The following is a 15,276-nucleotide window of genomic DNA, read 5'->3' as shown; positions in this document are numbered from 1 at the left end:
GGTTGGCTCAGTTGTTTGGGCAACTGGCTTCGGCTCGGGTCATGGTCCTGGAGTGTTGGGATCAAGTCCCGCATCGGGCTCCCTGCTCAGCAGGGAGTCTGCTTCTCCCTCTGACCCTCCCCCCTCTCATGTGCTCTCTCTCTCTCTCTTTCTCTCTCTCTCTCAAATAAATAAATAAAATCTTAAAAAAAAGAATTGGACAAGTTATTATTTGCGAAGTGCTTAGAACAGTGCCTGCATATAGTAAGTGGTATTAGACATGCTTGCTGTATATATACGAATGTAATTCCTTTTTTTAAAAGATTTATTCATTTATTTGAGAGAGAGGGAGAACAGGGGGAGGGTCAGAGGGAGAGAATCCCCAAGCAGACTCCCGGCTGAGCACAGAGCCTGACCCAGGGCTCGATCCATGACCCGTGAAATTACAACCTGAGCCAAAACCAAGAGTCAGAAGCCCAACTGGCTGAGCCACCCAGGGGCCCCATATGAATGCAATTCCTTATCGACATTGAAACATGTAGGAAATTTCTAAAATCATTGTGTAAAGATCTTTCTCTTAAAAACAACTGGTAGGTAGGCCCCTCCAGGCGAATTTCAGCATGGCAACCGAGGACAGCTGAGGAGTGGCTGCTGCCTTCAGATGGGGCTCGCCCAGTCCCCACCGCCAACTGCTTATACCTGGCTCACTTCATGTGATCTTGTGACTCCTGGTTTAAAGTGAAGGGACATCTGGGTTCCTAATATGACCCTATATTTACAAAGAGAGCTCATACAGGAAGCAATTTGGGCCAGGAACCCAGGCCTGGCTGAGCGCATAGCACGCTCTAACCCTAAGAGTCTAAGGGAAGTATCTGTTCGCCTTCAGCTGGGGTCCCTCCTTGGCTCCAGGTGTTGGGCCACTGGGCTGCAGCAGCACCCCCATCCTCCATAGCCTCCTCTACTGCTTCAAGCCTTCCTGTCTAGTTCGACACTTCTTTTTTAAATTATTTATTTATTTATTTATTTATTTGAGAGAGAGCGAGAGAGAGCATGCAAGCATGAGTGGGGTGTGGAGAGACAGAGGGAGAGGGAGAAGCCGACTCCCAGCTGAGCAAGGAGCCCAACGATGCAGGGCTTAATCCTAGGACCCTGAGATGATGACGTGAGTGGAAGGCAGACGTTTAACTGACCGAGCCACCCAGGTGCCCCATAGTTCGGCACTTCTGATGGGAAGGAGGACTTAGGGCTCCCACAATCCTTTGCAACAGCAACTCTGGGGAAAGCACAGAGTTGAAATCGGCAAAGCAGGAATGTGCAAGCTTCCTCTGAGTTACCAGGCCTTAACAAACTGTGTCCTCCTCCTTATGCTCATTTAGGGGGTTAAACTGTGCCTCAAGGTCTGAAAACACCACAGCTCAGGAAGAATTTACCCAGCAGCAAGCCCCAAACCAAGCTACAAGGGCGACCAAGTTTTTCTTCAGAGCCACCATCCATTGCAGCATTCCCAGGCAGTGGGCTTCCTGTGGTCCCTTGTTCTTCGTGCTTGGGAGCTGTTCAGAGCCACTCAGCAGGGAGCCCGGCCTGAGCCTTTGCCAGTGGTTTTCTGACAGTCCTGGAGCCTTGTGTCTTTCCTTAAGAGGAGATGTCCTTTCTTTCTGCATGCTAGGAAGATAATTGAATCCCGCTTGGGCAGGTTGGGTGTACGGGCCTGCGGGCTCCCAGGTGTCACCTCTGGAGACGGCCTCCACCTTTGCTTGAGAGGAACAATTAATGGTAAGAATGTCAGGGTGTGCAGGAGAGGAGAAGCTGTGGGAGATGTTTGGGAAAAGAGACCTTGGGGCTTCAGTCAAACCTCACCACTTACCACCTCTTTTGAATAGGCAGCACAGCTATGCTCACACCTGGGTGCAGCTACAAGAAGAGGGTTATAGAAGGCCCACTTCCAAGGTTAGAAATCAGGTGGCTGAGGGGGCTGGGGGGCTGGGGTAGCCAGGTGATGGGTATTAAGGAGGGCACGTGATGTGATGAGCACTGGGTGTTATACGCAAATAATGAATCGTTGAGCACTACATCAAAAACTCATGATGTACTATATGGTGGCCAACTGACCATAATAATAATAAAAAAAAGAAATCAGGTGGCCCATCATGCAGAGTCAAGACACAGGTGCAACATACAGCACTAGAACATCAAGTCTCAGTCCTTCCTTTCACAGAGCACCAGACCTGCCCCAGCTCTCACAACCCACTGTGGAGGTCAAGCAGGAAGTAGAACATAGGTCTCCTGACTCTTTTGGTGTGTCTTCCTGGGAGAGGAAAAGGTGTAGAAGTGGGAAACTCAGGACTTGTTCTAAACAGCAGCATATCTGATGAATAACAACTCTGGAGTCCTTTCCAACTGGGTGGAGCTGCACAGCCTGGTCCCAACTCCAACTAGCAGGAAATAACTTTGGCCAATCTCCACAGGTTCATGACCCTCCCAAGGCAAACAGGGCCTGGTCTCAGGTGGGACCTGCCTCTGAGAGCCCTGTGGTAAAGACTCTGGGTAGAGAGGGAACTACGAGAAGCATATATCTGTGGGGGAAGCTGTTTTGACCTATGCATATCTCCCTGGGACTGCCACCACACATCCCAGCAAGACTGACATTCTTTACTCCATTATTCACCAAGGTTTGTGTTCAATGGGTGGTTGAGAGGGGTGATGATAAGATGGTCTAGCCCTCCATTGCCTCTCTGACCTCACCTCCCATTGCTCTCCCCCTTGCTCACTCCTCTGTAGCCACTCTGGCCTCCTTGATATTCCTCAAGTATGCCAATCATGCTCCCACCCTAGGGCCTTTGCACTTTCTGTTCCTTCTGCCTGGATGCTCTTCTCCATCTATCTGTATGGTTTGCTCCCACCCTTCCCCCAAACCTTTGGTCAGATGTCACCTTCCCAGAGATCCCTTCTCCAGCTACCCTATTGGAAAGTATACCTGTCACCCTCTAAGCCCTTACCCTGCTTTTATTTTCTTCTCTTAACATTTATCACCATCTTGCATTATATTACACATTTTGTTTAAAATATTTCATATTTTAGTGTGGGAAGACACACTAAAATATGAGATGTGTGAAGGCAGGGACTTTGTCTGGCATGTTCATTCTGTATCTCCATCACCTAGAACAGTCCCTTCCATATAATAAGAGCTCAATAAATATTTGCTGGATAAATGGATGAGTGGATAGAGAAGGGGACTTCTATATTTTTCTTGGTGCATGTTTACATATAACAAATGACATTGCAGACATATATTCATTCCACTTATTCATTTACCACTTATTTACCGCATGCCCTTATGTCCCACACATAATATACTCAGACTTGCGGAAAAGATGACAAGTAGACAAAGAATGACAATAGAGTGCCACTAATAGTTATCCAAGGTTTGGGGAAGCACAGGGAAGGAGTGAGTGAAAGCTTCTCAAAGGAGATGGCTCTCAAAGAATAGGAGATGTTAGTCGGGAGAAGAAAATTGAAGTGGGGATGTGGGGAAAGGCACTTCAACAACCTGTGCACGAACACAGAGGTTCATCTGGGCAACAGTTTTACTGTGTTGGGCCACAAAGTGGCAGGGAAAGAAAGATGTAGGGAAAAACAAAGCTGGAAATGAAGCAGAAGTGCTAGCTGGGGGGCCTTGCTTGCTCTACTAAGTACAGAGTAAAGCCTCTAAGTCAGAGGGGGCAAACTTGTCAACCATGAAGAAAACCAGCCTACAGATGTGTATAGTTTGACCTATAAATTCATTTTTTAAAAAAATTTAATGGCCAGTATTTTAAAAAGAAAAGTATTTCACATAAAATCCAGAATCTTAGTTTTCTTGAAGTATCAGAATATCACACCCAACTAGCCCACATGGCTATGACTTACCAGCATCTGAGCAGGAGTTGTCCTTGTTAAACAGCGGGCTTTTGCTCTCCAATTTGTCAGTCTCCATCCAGCCTGCTTCATTGATTATGTTATAGCTGATCCCAACCCCTAGTACAGCCAGGAAATAGCAAAGGTTGGGGTTTGAGTCTTTGTCCTCAAAACCTACACTCTTACCCAGAACATGATTAGTGCCTGGCACAAAGAAAGCCCTCCATAATACTCTATTTGAAGAATGAAAAAATTCATATCATCATCTTCTACTGGAAGGTCTTTTCCTCTGTCTGTACCCAGGCAGATCTTGTCCCATCTCTCAAGGCTTAGCTGAGATACAGCTTTCTCCATGAAGCCTTCCATGATTTCAGACTCCCCACCCAATAGATGTGACATTTCCTGTGGCTATGGGATAGAGAACATGAAGACAACAAAACTGGGGTGCAAGGGAGTATTGGGGGGAGTACTGGGATGGTTAGAGATAAGCTGTAGGAAGAGGGAAACATTTGAGGTTTGAACTTGAGAATTTGTGTACCTGAGTGAAGAGTATATGTAACTGGTGGAAGCTGAGAGAACTGTAAACAAAATTAAAACAAACCCCAATTTTTCCTTGCTTGGAATGTTGTCTCCTTTCTTTTTATTTCCCCTTCTTGTTTTCTTTCTTTTCTAGATCTCTGTCCCCTGTACATCAACTGGCATTAGACAGTTAACAGACAACCCACAGGCCAACAAAGATTGCTTTCGGAACTGTTCTGAGAACAGCCAAAATGAGATTACACCAACAATCCTGAGAGAGTTGAACAATCTCCAACCATTTCAACTGTGAGTTGCGTGGCACTTACAGACAAAGAAAACTACATCCTGGGGCAAGACTATAGTCCTATACGCTTCTCTTCTCACCCTATGAAAACTCCAACCTATTTCAGCTCATGGAGTTACTGATGTCAAGGTACACCCAGATGTGCCACAACTGAATAAAGGCTGTAACCTCTATTTGAGTCACTTTAACTACTTTTGTCTGTAACAGTCTGATTCTATGACTCCAGTTGGGTCTGAATAAGCCCCCAAACCTACTGAGATTTCAGACAAGAACACAGCAAGTCAAGGAATCTCTTTCTCTCTTCTCAGAGTCCCCTATTGGGTCAAATGGTAAGTCCTGTTCCCACTCATGTGCTCCAATTCTTTGTTGTAGCATGAAAATTGCAGGCTTTGATTCTTTGAAAGGGTTAACCTATTGTCTGACTGAAGTCACTGCCTCTATTTCTTTTTGTCTTTGGGAATTCTCTGGCCCTCTATGTTCTCTGGGAGCAGAGAATGAGATCCTAAGGTAGAATGCCTTTCTTTTTTCTTCTATGTTGGATCTTTTATTATGGCCTAAGTGGAATGAATCTGAGGAAGGCAATTTTGAATTGCAGGGGTCCATTTGGGATTCTGGGAACACATCAAGACTCACGCCTTAGAACAAAAAGGAAATAAAATGGCTAACTACCCACGAGCAGCTTTCTTTAACTGGTAAGGTGATGTTGAGAAAAGAAAAAGATCAGAAAGATTCCAATCTATTGAGTCTTAAAACAACCTCAGCCTTCTGCCTCCCTAAAGAACTCCTTCTTTCTAACTCTGTGCCTGCCCCTGATAACCCAGCTCCCTCCTGGATTTTTACCTCTCCTGATCTCTGTCCTTTGTTGTGCCCTCTTTCTCCTCCTCTTTCCCTTTTTCAGCTCCCTCTAACTTTTAAATCCCTACCTTCAGAACTCTCCAAGCATGCAAAAGCCATAGAGATAGAAGACTGCATGGAGGAGGTGGTATCTGAGCTAGGTTTTGAGAAATGGGACAGGATCTGCCTGAGCAGAGACAGAGGGAAAGACCTTCTAGGCAATCCCTGAAGGTTTTCCCTCTTTCATTGACTGAGGAACAATCCAAACCTGTCAACAAGGGTATGATGAATCGGTCTCTAATTTTAGGGACCCATTACAAACCACATTTAAGGAATACTCAGAGTTGGGCATCAATGCTAACACTCCAACCACAATCTGCACATCTTTTGTTAGTGGCCCTTAGCCTGAAATATCAGATGCTACTCATAAGCATAAAATAGGCTGGCAGACCACACCCATTCATGAGTTACAGCACTTTGAGTCCAGCACTGTTTAGTTCAGCATTTTGTGGGGAGCATAATAAGCAAAGAAAAAGCCACACACCACAAATTTATGCCATTATAACTTAAACAGCATAAGGGAAATAAAAGGCCCTCCACAAATACAACACAGAGAGAGAGACATGGACACTTGCAGATATTGCAGAGAAAATGACAGGGGGCTTGCTATTGTACTGCTTTGACCAGGAAACAAGACACAACTAGGCTGACAAATTTAGAAAATAAAAATATAGGAAATTTTGAATTTCAGATAAATGGCAAGTAATGTATTAGCATGAGTATATCTCATGAAATATCTGGGACACACACTAAAAAATGATTCATTGCATCTGACATCTAAATTTAACTGGACATCCTGTATTTTATCTGGCAACCCTACAAAGCTTGCTCCATCATAAATACAGTGATTCTGGAGAGAGATGCTGGGAAGATGGCAGAGTAGGAGGACTCTAAGCTCACTTCATCCCATGGGTACAATGAGGTAACATTCACACCAGTGTAAATAACCCAGAAAACAACCTGAAGACTGGCAGAACAAGCTCCACAACTAAATGTACAGAAGAGGCCACATCAAAGAGGATAGGAAAGTTTGAGACTCAATGCGGAGCTAAACAGACACACGTGACTGTCTGTGGGAGGAAAGTTTGAGACTCAGTGGGGAGCTAAACAGACACACGTGACTGTCTGTGGGAGGAAAGTTTGAGACTCAGTGGGGAGCTAAACAGACACACGTGACTGTCTCATGGGCACTGAGAGGCGAGAGAAAGAGATGATCACACCAGGGAGCCTGAACTGGGAAGACAAATCCCCATGACATTTGGCTTTGAAAACCAGAGGGACGGAATTGCATGAGTTCTTACAACCAGTAGGTCTTAAAACCTATAATTTTAAAAATCAGTGTGCTCGGCTCTGGAAGAGCTGGAGTATGAGGGGAAACTGAGTTCCCATCCTTAAAGACACAGCACAACGAACAGCCCACGGAGATACAGAAAAGCAGCAGCAGTTTGAAAAACAATTGGGTCATACAGGAGTTAGAGTTATTAAATTCAGAGTGTATCCTAGAGGGACAGAGATCATTGGGAGACTCCTCCAGGAACAAAGGAGCCAGCAGTCTCCATTTCCCTCCCCTGTGGCCCAGCGTAAACACACAACCATCTGCAGGAACCAGTGTGATGCCAAAACTTGCTACCTAACTTGCTAATACCACATATCCAGCACCTCCATGCTTGGTGGATCCACCGTCTCCAGCCAGGCCTGTTACAGTCCGGGTGCTGCTGGTCCCCTCCTCCAGAGAATTGGCACAAACCTTGCAAACACCACACCTCCCATTCCCACACCCCCATGCTTTGCGGATCTCCCCACTACAACCTGGCTGGCCTCAGTTCAGGTGGTGGTGGCAGGTGCCCTCTTGCATTCAAACCTTGCTAATGCAGTACCTCCCTCCCCTCACACTTTGCAGATCTACCCCTCCAATATGCTCTTGGCCAGAGCCCATCCAAAGTGGTACCACAAGCGTGGCAGTGTGCAAGCAGCCCCGACAGGGGCCAGCACCACTTCAAAGTGACTCCTGTCCTGGGAAGAGGAAAAGATAATCACAAACATCAGTCAGACTGCAGCCCCAGCAGTGGGGCTGGGGGCAGACAGCTGGTCGGACTGCAGGCCCCATCCACCAATGAAAGCTTCTCAGGGAACAAAACAGGGAAAGTACCCTGTAGTTTGGTGCTACTACATCTCTGGAAAATGCCTGGTCTGACTCATTTCGACCCCAAGGAGGCCCAAGTCTGGCCCACTAATACCACAGGAACCAAACACTGCCCACAACAGAAAAAGAGAGGCAATGCAGACAACTGAATTGAAGGAAAAGGCTGCTCAGCCACAACAGTAGGGCATAGGCAACACATGTAGGAGATACCCTTGAAGCTCCAAGTTCTGGTGAACAGGGGACATTACACAGCAGGGCACTACAGGACCTCATCTTTCAAGAGCAAGAGATGTATCTGACTTTCCTAACACACAGAAACAGACACAGAGAGGTAGACAAAATGAGGAGACAGGTAATATGTCTCAAATGAAAGAACAGGACAAAATCACAGCAAGAGACCTAGGCAAAATTGAGATAAGTAATATGCCTGATAGAGAATTTAAAGTAATGATCATAAAGATACTCACTGTGCTTGAGAAAAGGGTGAAGGACATCAGTAAGACTCTTAACAAAGAAATAAAAAAGAACCAGTCAGAGATGGAGAATATAATACATGAAATTAAAAATACACTAGATGGAATAAATAGCCAACTAGGGGAGAAGAATGAATCAGTGATCTAGAGGACAAAGTAATGGGAAGTAATCAAGCTGAGCAGGTGAGAGAAAAAAATTATGCAAAATGAGAATAAACTTAGAGAACTCACCAACACCATCAAGCATAATAAAATTCACATTATAGGGATCCCAGAAGGGGAAGAGAGACAAAAGGAGGCAGAAGATTTATTTGAAGTAATAATAGCTAAAAACTTCCCTAATCTGGGAAAAATAAACAGAAATCCATGTCCAGGAGGCATAGAGATCCCCCAACAAAATCAACCCAAGGAGGTCCACACCAAGACACAGTAATTAAAATGGCAGAAAGTAGTGATCAAGAGAGAATTTTAAAAGCAGCAAGCAGCAAGATAAGAGAAATCCCATAAGGCCATCAGTGAATTTTTCAGCAGAAACTTTGCAGGCCAGAAGAAAGTGGCGTGATATATATTCAAAGTGCTAAAAGGAAAAATATCTGCAACCCAGAAAACTCTATCCAGCAAGACTATCATTCAGATTAGAAGAAGAGATAAAGAGTTTCCCAGACAAACAAAAGTTAAAGGAATTGATGACCACTAAACCAGCCCTACAAGAAATGTTAAAGGGGGGCACCTGGGTGGCTCAGTTGGTTAAGCAACTGCCTTCGGCTCAGGTCATGATCCTGGAGTCCCGGGATCGAGTCCTGCAACAGGCTCCCTGCTTGGCGGGGAGTCTGCTTCTCCCTCTGACCCTCCCCGCCATGCTCTCTCTCTCTCTCTCTCTCAAATAAATAAATAAAATATTTAAAAAAATGTTAAAGGGGACTCTGAGTATAAAGGAAAGACCATAAGTAAAAGTACAAAAGCAGTAAAAATAAGTATATCTCTAAAAATCAGTCAAGACACTCACAAAATAAAAAAATATAAAGGAGGGGGTGCCTGGGTGGCTCAGTTGGTTAAGCGACTGCCTTCGGCTCAGGTCATGATCCTGGAGTCCCTGGATCGAGTCCCACATCGGGCTCCCTGCTCGTCAGGGAGCCTGCTTCTCCCTCTGACCCTCCCCCTCTCATGTGCTCTCTCTCTCTCTCATCCTCTCTGTCTCAAATAAATAAATAAAATCTTAAAAAAATATATATATATAAAGGATGACACCATATACCTAAATGTGAAGGGGAAAGGGTAAAGAATGGGTTCAAACTTAAGTGACCATCAACTTAATATAGACTATTATATGCAGAAGATGTTATATATAAACTGAATGGTAACCACAAATCAAAAATAAGTAATATGCAAAAAATAAAAAGAAAGGAATCCAAGTATATCACTAAAGAAAGCCTAGTTCTAAAAGAAGAGAGCAAGGGAAGAAAGGAACAGAGAAGAAATATAAAAACAACCATAAAACAAGTAAGAAAATGGCAATAAATACATATCTATCAATAATTACTTTGGCTGTAATGGACTAAATGCTCAGATCAGAAGACATAGGGTGGGGCACCTGGGTGACTCAGTCGGTTAAGCATCTGACTCTTGATTTCGGCTTAGGTCATGACCTCAGGGTTGTGAGATCAAGCCCCACATTGGGTTACAAGCTGGGCATGGTGCCTGCTTAAGATTCTCTCTCTCCCTCTGCCCACTCCCTTTTTCGCTCCCTCTCTAAAAAAATAAAAATTTAAAGAAATTTTAAAAAGACATAGGGTGATGGAATGGATATACTACCTTCAAGAGACTTATTTCAGAACTAAAGAAACATGCAGATTGAAAGTGAAAGGTTGAAGAAGCATTTATCATGCAAATGGTTGTGAAAAGAAAGCTGGGATAGCAATACTTGTATCAGACAAAAATAGACTTTTTTTTTTAAAGATTTTATTTATTTATTTGACAGAGAGAGAGACCGCGAGAGAGGGAACACAAGCAGGGGGAGTGGGAGAGGGAGAAGCAGGCTTCCAATGGAGCAGGGAGCCCGACACGGGGCTTGATCCCAGGACCCTGGGATCATCACCTGAGCCGAAGGCAGATGCTTAACTGACTGAGCCACCCAGGCGCCCCAGACAAAAATAGACTTTAAAACAAAGACTGTAACAAGAGACAAAGAAGGACACTATGTAACCAAAAAGGGAACAATCCAACAAGAAGACATAACAATTATAAATATTTATGCACCCAACATGGGCACACCCAAATACATAAAGCAGTTAATAACAAACAAAGGAACTAATTGATAGTAATACAATAATGGCAGGGGATACAGATGAAAAGGAAACACAATGGTCCAAAATCTTTGACATGCAGGAAAAGCTGTTCTAAGCAGGAAGTTTAGAGCAATACATATCTACCTCAAGAAGCAAGAAAAATCTCAAATAAACAACCTAAACTTACACTTAAAGGAGCTAGAAAAAGAACAAAGAAAATTCAAAACCAGTAGAAGGAAGGAAATAATAAAGATGAGAGCAGAAAGAAATGAAATAGAAACTAAAAAAACAAACAAACAAACAAAAACCAATAGAACAGATCAATGAAACCAAGAGCTGGTTCTATGAAAAGATCAAAAAAGTTAATAAGCCTTTAGCCAGATTCATCAAAAGAGAGAGAGAAGAAGAGAGAGGGAGAGAGGATTCAAACAAACAAAAGCGGAAGTGAAAGAAGAGAAATAACAACCGACTCCACAGAAATACAAAGGATTACAAGAGAATATTATGAAAAATTATATGCCAACAAGTTGGAAAATCTAGAAGAAATGGATACGTTCCCAGAAACATATAACCTCTCAAACGGAATGAGGAAGAAATAGAAAATTTGAACAGACCTATTACCAGGAATGAGAAATTTTTTGGAATCAAAAAATTTCCAATAAATGAAGTCCAGGACCAGATGGTTTCACAGGTGATTTCTACCAAACATTTAAAGAGAGTTAATACCTATTTTTCTCAACTATTCCCAAAATTGAAGAGGAAGGAAGCTTCTAAATTCATTCTATGACAGCATTACCCTGATACCTAAACCAGATAAAGTGACTGCAGAAAAGAGAACTAGAGGCCAATATCTCTGATGAACATAGATGCAAAAATTCTCAACAAAATATTACCAAACTGAATCCAACAATACATTTTAAAAAATCATTCACAACAATTAAGTGCGATTTATTCCTGGGATGCAAGAGTGGTTCAATGTTTGCAAATCAATGTGATATGTCACATCAATAAGAGAAAGGATAAAAACCATATGATCACTTCAGTAGACACAGAAAAAGCACTTGACAAAGTACAACACCGATTCATGATAAAAACTCTCAACAAAGTAGGTTTAGAGGGAACATACCTCAACATAATAAAGGCCATATATGAAAAACCCACAGCTAACATCATAATGAGGAAAAACTGAGAGCTTTTCCTCTAAAATAGGAACAAGACAAGGATGTCCACTCTCACCATTTTTATTTAGCATAGTACCGGAAGTCCTAGCCATAGCAATTAGACAACCAAAGGAATAAAAGACATTCAAATTGGTAAGGAAGATGTAAATAGTGTAAAACACTATTTGCAGATGATATAATATTATATATAGAAAACCCTTAAGACTCCACCAAAAAATTACCAAAACTGATAAATGAATTCAGTAAGGTTGCAGGATACAAAATCAATGTACATAAATCTGTTGCATTTCTAAACACTAATAATGAAGCAGCAGAAAGAAAAATTAAGAAAATAATCCCATTTACAATTGCACCAAAAATAATAAAATACCTGGAAATAAACTTAACCAAAGAAGTGTAAGATCTGTACTCTGAAACCTAGAAAACACTGATAAAAAAATTGATGACACAAACAATTAGAAAGACATTCCATGCTCATAGACTGGAAGAACAAATATTATTAAAATGTCCATACAACCTAAAGCAATCTACAAATTTAATGTAATCCCCATCAAAATACCAACAGCATTTTTCATAGAACTAGAACAAACAATCGTAAAGTTTGTATGGAACTACAAAAGACCCTGAGTAGCCAAAGTAGCTCAGTCGGTTAAGCATCTGCCTTTGGCTCAGCTCATGATCCCAGGGTCCTGGGATCGAGTCCCGTATCAGGTTCCTTGCTCAGTGGGGAGCCTGCTTCTCCCCCTGCCTGTGCTCTCTCTCACTCTCTGACAAATTTTTTAAAATCTTAAAAAAATAAAGAACTGATACAACTCAACACCAAAAAAATAAATCAAATTAAAAATTAAAAAATGGGCAGAAGACATGAATAGACATTTCTCAAAAGACACACAGATGGCCAATAGACACATGAAAAGATGCTCAACATCACCATCATCAGGGAAATGCAAATCAAAACCACAATTAGATATCACCTCATACCTGTCAGAATGGCTAACATCAAAAACTCAAGAAACAATAAACATTGGCAAGGATGTAGAAAAAAGGAACCCTTGTGCACTGTTGGTAGGAATGCAAACTGATGCAGCCACTGTGGAAAATAGTATGGAGGTTCTTCAAAAAACTAAAAATAGAATTATCATATGATCCAGTAATCACACTACTCAGTATTTACCCAAAGAATATGTAAACACTAATTCAAAAGGATATATCCACTCCTACATTTATTGTAGCATTATTTAAATAGACGAATTATGGAAGCAGCTCAGGTGTCCATTGATGAATGGATAAAGAAGTGGTATATAGATATAGATATAGATATAGACATAGATATAGATATAGATATACACACATTATTCAACCACAAAAATAATGAAATCTTGCCATTTGCAACAACATGGATGGATCTAGAGAGTTCAATGCTAAGCGACATAAGTCAGTCAGAAAAAGAAAAATACCATATGATTTCACTCATATGTGGAATTTAAGAAGCAATACAAATGAATGAAGGAAAAAAAAAGAGACAAGCCAAAAAACAGACTCTTAACTATAGAGAACAAACTGATGGTTAGGAGAGGGGAGGTGGGTAGAGGCATGGGAGAAATAGGTGGTGATTAACAGTACACTTACCTTGATGAGCACTGAGTAATATATGGGATTGTTGAATCACTATATTGTACACCTGAATCTAATAAAACACTGTATTTAACTATAGTGGAATTAAAATAAAATCAAATTAAAAATTTTTAAAGGAAACAAAATGATTCCCCTCCCCAATGAAAGGCATCCTCCACTTTTCCCAATTGCCTTTGGATCAGCAAAGAGAAATAATTTTATGTATTCATAAATGATCATTCAATCTCATTTTTAGTAGACACTGGAGCCATACTCAATACCTTTAATTGCTTTTAGTTTCTCACCACACTCTGCCAGGTTAATAAAAAATCTCAGGTGGGCCTTACCCATTGAACACATTTTCTCTCTCTTCTAACCATTCGCTTATCTCTTAGGGATGCTTAACTTCTCAATATGACTTTTGCTGCAGTCCTTCCTTCCCTTCTCCCCAACCTACTGAGAATGGACCTCTGGGCACAGTCGGGATCTACCATTAGATGTGTACCCAAAGGCCTTTTTCTTGATCTCTTAGAGTCTGATAACCCAGTATGCCATCTTATGGTGGCTTCCCTCAACTACTTGAGTACCACCTAAAGCCTACTCCTGAGTCCCCTAAAAATTACTTCAGTTTTCTAATTTAACTTCTTCAGTACCCAATATCCTCTGGGCTTCCTCATCTACAGACATGGGAAAAATAAAGGACATAGAAAGAACTTTTACAAATCTATACTGACCCACAATGCCTCTGGCTGAATTGGCCAGTATCCCCTAAAACCTGAAGCACTAGAGGAAGTATGTCCATTGTGGCAGATTTTATAGTTAAAGGCTTAATCATTCTTGGTACTAGTGCCTGCAAAACTCCTAACCACCCAGTGAAAAACAGACTAATGGACATAGGGACCACTTTGTACAAGACATAAGGATTATAAATCATATGGTATTGCCCACATTTCCCTACAGTCCCCAACCCAAACACTATCTTGGTTTCTATACTTCCAAATTCAACACACTTCCGAGTAGTAGATGTCTGTTTAGTCTTCTTTAGTGTTCCCTTGCATCCTGATTCCCAATACCTTTTCATCTTAACATGGGAAAAACAGCAATACACCTGGATCTGATGCCAGAAGACCTCAGTGAAGCCCCTTCATACTTATCTCAGGTTCTCAGTCATAATCTCCAAGACTTATAATTTCTCTGTCCCTCTACCTAATCCAACATGTAGGTGAGTTGCTCTTATATACACCTAATCTAATCTCTTCTCAAGAGGGCTCTCTTTATCTCTTAGAAACTTGGGCTATAAAAGGACATACAGTTTGTAAAGATAAATTACAATTTTGTTAGACTCAGATCCACTGTCTAAGCCCTGATATATCCTAGGAAGACAAATCCCTCTGAGTAGATAGAAATACAGCCATTCAAAACTGCCCTCATCCTGTTACCAAAAGACAATTTAGCAGATTTAGAGGATATTGCAGGTGGTAGATTCCCAGCTTTTTGGAATTAATTTCCACCTACTACGACATGACTAAAATTGGCATCCCTGATCCTCTGCCTTCAGAGGTCACTACAGAGTTAGCCTTTGATGAACTCAAAGTTACTATCCACAGCCCTACCATTCTGAGTCACCCTCAGAGTATACTATTTTTTTTTCTGCTTATATATAAAAGAAATGGTTAAGTTCTTGGAGTTTTATCTTAGAAATATAATGAAAATCAGAGATTCATTCTCTCTGCTCAGTAGTTAAACATATCTCTACCCAGTTAAACATATCTCAACTTTTCTCTCTACCCAGTAGTTAAACATATCTCTCTTGTCTAAAGGTAGTAGCTACAGCTACATTTAATCTTGGGGTCACCTTTCTAACTAATGGTACCTCATGCAATTCAAACTCTTTTCACCAAAGCACTCAACATTTCTCTGCTGTCAGACTCACTTCCTATTAACTGCTGCTTTCCTCCTCAGCATATATTACCATCAATAGGAGTCATAC

The 15,276-nt window shown here is 41.8% G+C and overlaps 1 protein-coding gene across 1 annotated transcript in view; it reads right to left on the bottom strand.

Annotated features, from left to right (window-relative positions):
* The window catches only part of VSIG1 (V-set and immunoglobulin domain containing 1), a 93,918-nt gene that overhangs the window by 45,739 nt on the left and 32,903 nt on the right, over positions 1-15,276 (bottom strand). The window contains exon 2 of the mRNA XM_064574464.1: positions 3,886-3,993. The gene's annotated coding sequence lies outside the window, so the exon portion shown is untranslated. The remainder of the gene's footprint in view (positions 1-3,885; positions 3,994-15,276) is intronic.

This window comes from Mirounga angustirostris, unplaced genomic scaffold (genome assembly GCF_029215605.1).
Source record: "Mirounga angustirostris isolate CCGP_5_RB_7025 unplaced genomic scaffold, mMirAng1.0.hap1 SCAF_11, whole genome shotgun sequence".
Lineage (NCBI taxonomy): Eukaryota > Metazoa > Chordata > Mammalia > Carnivora > Phocidae > Mirounga > Mirounga angustirostris.
The sequence above is the reverse complement of the archived record's forward strand: the minus strand, read 5'-3'. Positions and strand labels throughout refer to the sequence as shown.